The 3,456-nt window shown below is 40.0% G+C and overlaps 1 non-coding gene across 1 annotated transcript; it reads right to left on the bottom strand.

Moving 5' to 3' along the window:
- Positions 1–448: 448 nt before the first annotated feature.
- TRNAC-GCA (transfer RNA cysteine (anticodon GCA)) lies at positions 449–520 on the bottom strand. The gene has a single exon. It is a non-coding gene; the product is annotated as a tRNA-Cys (tRNA).
- Positions 521–3,456: the final 2,936 nt, after the last annotated feature.

Raw genomic sequence — 3,456 nt, 5'->3', positions numbered from 1 at the left:
ACCAGAAAGAAACTTGGAGAAAACCTGATCATCACAAATAAGACTCTACTGTCACACAAGCTGCCAGCTTCCTATCCTTCCAGCTTTCTTCCCTCTTCCTTCCTTCCTTCAGGCATGTATCCATCCATTTAACCAGGCCTGATTGAGTGCTCTTTGTGTGTTTATGTGGCAATGCTGTCCTAGCCACGGAAGTGAAATAATGAGTAAGAAAGAGTGCCCTGCTGTTATTAATCTTAATGTATTTATTGGGAAGATTGATGGCTTCTTTATTACTGACGCGCGCGCGCGCGCGTGTGTGTGTGTGTGTGTGTGTGTGTGTGTGTTAGTTGCTCAGTTGTGTTCAACTCTTTGTGACCCCATGGACTGTAGCCCACCAGGCTCTTCTGTCCATGAAATTCTCCAGGCAAGAATACTGGAGTGGGTTGCTATTTCCTTCTCCAGGGGAATCTTCCCAACCCAGGGATTGAACCTGGGTCTCCTGCATTGCAGGCAGATGCTTTACCATCTGAGCTACTAGGGAAGCCCAGTAGCTGACAAGCAATAAACTACAAAAATCTCTTGGGAGCTACAAAATATTTTCCCAAGGTATTGTGAGAACTACAAAACCCTTGTGAATAGGTGATATAAGAAAAATCCATATATTTCTGCATAAGAACATGGAAATACACATATATAAAATAACTTGGCCAAGGACCCATTATGCTAAACATCCTTGAGATGGTGGAACTGGGGTTATATGCAGGTCTTCAGGTCACTGGGATTAGGACTGCTAATCAACATTAAATATTCAAACAACTAAGATTATGGCATCCAGTCCCATCACTTCATGGCAAATAGATGGGGAAACAATGAAAACAATAACAGACTTTATTTTCTTGGGTTCCAAAATCACTGCAGATGGTGACTGCAGCCACAAAATAAAAAGATGTTTGCTCCTTGAAAGAAAAGCTATGACAAACTTAGACAGTGTATTAAAACATAGAGACATCACTTAGCCAACAAAGGTCCATACAGTCAGAGATATAGTTTTCTAGTAGTCATGTATGGAAGTGAGAATTGAACCATAAAGAAGGCTGAGTGCCAAAGAATTGATGCTTTTGAATTCTAGAGCTAGAGAAGACTCTTGTGAGTCCCTTGGACTGCCAGGAAATCGAACCAGTCAGTCCTAAAGGAAATCAGTGCTGAATATTCACTGGAAGGACTGATGCTGAAGCTGAAGCTCCAATACATTGGTCATCTGATGGAAAGAGTCAGTTCATTAGAAAAGACCCTGATGTTTGGAAAGAGTGAGAGCAAGAGGACAAGGGGGCAACAGAGGATATGGTTAGATGTGATCACTGACTCAATGTACATGAGTTTGAGTGGACTCTGGGAGATAGTGAAGAACAGCAAAGCCTGGTGTTCCATGGAGTTGCAAAGAGTTGGACATGACTTAGTGACTGAATAACAACAACTTAGCTCTTCCCCATTTTCTTCTCTGGTCTAGATCAAGACTTTTTATTGAAACGAATGGTAAACCTCAACTGGAGAGCCTGAGGGCAAACTAATAAAGAGTAAACGTTATGCCAAAAAGCTCTGGCATTCTTAGTTTACATTCCTTTCACTTTCAACTGCTGTTCATACTGCTCTTCACAGCCTGCTCTGTTAAGCCTGGAAAAGACTCCTTCTGAGGTATTACAATCCCCTATCACCTTGGTTTTGGTATTTGGCACTGAGGACAGGCACCAGATTAACTGAAAAAGCAGGTTAACCTGTGAATTGTGTGTATATTAGAGGTGGAGAGGGAAAGAGATGGAGGAGCAGAGGGATAGCAAGCTAGGGAGAGAACAAACTTAGAAGTTGAAGTACAAAGAAACTATCAGTTTTAATTTTAACCTGGGCAAGTGACTCCCCCTTTCTGCTCTTCAGTCCTTTCTGCATGAAATAAAGCTATGGAAAAAAAAAAAAAGTAACAACTATAAACCAGATAATCCCCAAGTGTCTTTCACTCTGAGAGTCAATTGTTCAATATTCACTCTGTAAGAAACAACCCACTTCTTCCTGTATCACCACAGGCACTGCTAATAACTTGGTGCAGAAATGCATGGAGAAGTTAGAAAAACCCAACAAGCCCTGCCAGCTCAATGGGACCTCTTCCACCATCCTTAAGTCATGCCCCAAATCTTCCTCCAGAGATCATGCCTAAGTTCACAGGATCATTCCAATTAAAAAAGAACTATCAAAGTTATTTAGTTCAGTGTTCCTCACACTTTAATATACTCCTGGGAGTCCTGCTGAAACGCACTCTCTGATTGAGGAAGTCTGAGCTGGAACCCGAATTCTGCAAGTCTAATAAGCTCCCATGTGACACTCATGCTGCTGGTCTGTGGAGGACACTCTGAAAAGTAAGAAACTCATTCATCTTTGTCTGATTTATAATATTTTCCAGCACATCTGAGAGGTCTCCAGACACCCTTGAATGTCTTCTCTGCTAGGAAAGTCCCTGAGTCTCAAACAGCTTCCTTTATTTGTATTCAGAGAACCATTAGAAATATCTTACTTATTTAACTTACTACATACCTGCTTGTAGCATCATTATTTGGGTCAGAGAAGCACCATGGGAAATGTTTATTTTCTACATGACAATCTTCCAAAGCGCTCCAGAACCAATCTTCCTAGGGGCTTTGTACAAAGATCACTTTGATGATTTCTAATCTCCTTAATACTTTGGTTGCCCTCATCTGACTCCTCAAAATTCTAACTATTTACTGGAATGTTGCCTTTTAATATGTTTCTATGTTGTTATCAAAAGTCTTCTTTGCTATTTATTACTTATGTTGGGCAAGTTGTGTGAAAAGGTGTTTCAAAGAAAAAAAAAATGGAAACCATTAAACATGAAAAGACAGTCAAATTTAAACTAAAAATTAAATAATACTGTACCCCTAAAAGGAAACTTTGCTGATGTTTAGTGTTGGCAAGGTTGGGGAGTGGCATACGGACTTCCAGTCTCCTCAGTGTGACTATAACTCTGAAGAGCTGTGGGGAAGGATGAAAATGTGAAAGTTAAATTTTTTTAGTCTCTCTAACACCAGGCTTTACAAAGAAGTCACAAAAGGAAGTTACAAAGAAGTATATTTTCAGGTTAATTACTTTTAATTATATCTTTTTGACCCAGGAATTTTATTTATCCAGTTATTGCAAATGCTTTCACCCTACTCAGCTCTTCATCCTGCATTTGGTGATATGACTATTATTACTGTGACGACGTCTTCTACAACAAATATGAATAACAACTAACACTCACTTAGCATTTACCAAGTGCCAGGTACCCATGTCAACTCACAATAACCTTGAAGTAGATACTATTATGGTTTGAATTTCTACAGAGGTGTTAAACAGTGACTCAGAAAGGTTAAGGATTTTCTTAAGGTCACACAGACAGGAAGAGGTAGCCACTTAGTCCTGTTGACATTCTTC

The sequence above is a fragment of the Muntiacus reevesi genome, chromosome 1 (genome assembly GCF_963930625.1).
Source record: "Muntiacus reevesi chromosome 1, mMunRee1.1, whole genome shotgun sequence".
Classification (NCBI taxonomy): Eukaryota; Metazoa; Chordata; class Mammalia; order Artiodactyla; family Cervidae; genus Muntiacus; species Muntiacus reevesi.
This window is presented reverse-complemented; position numbering and strand designations above follow the sequence as displayed.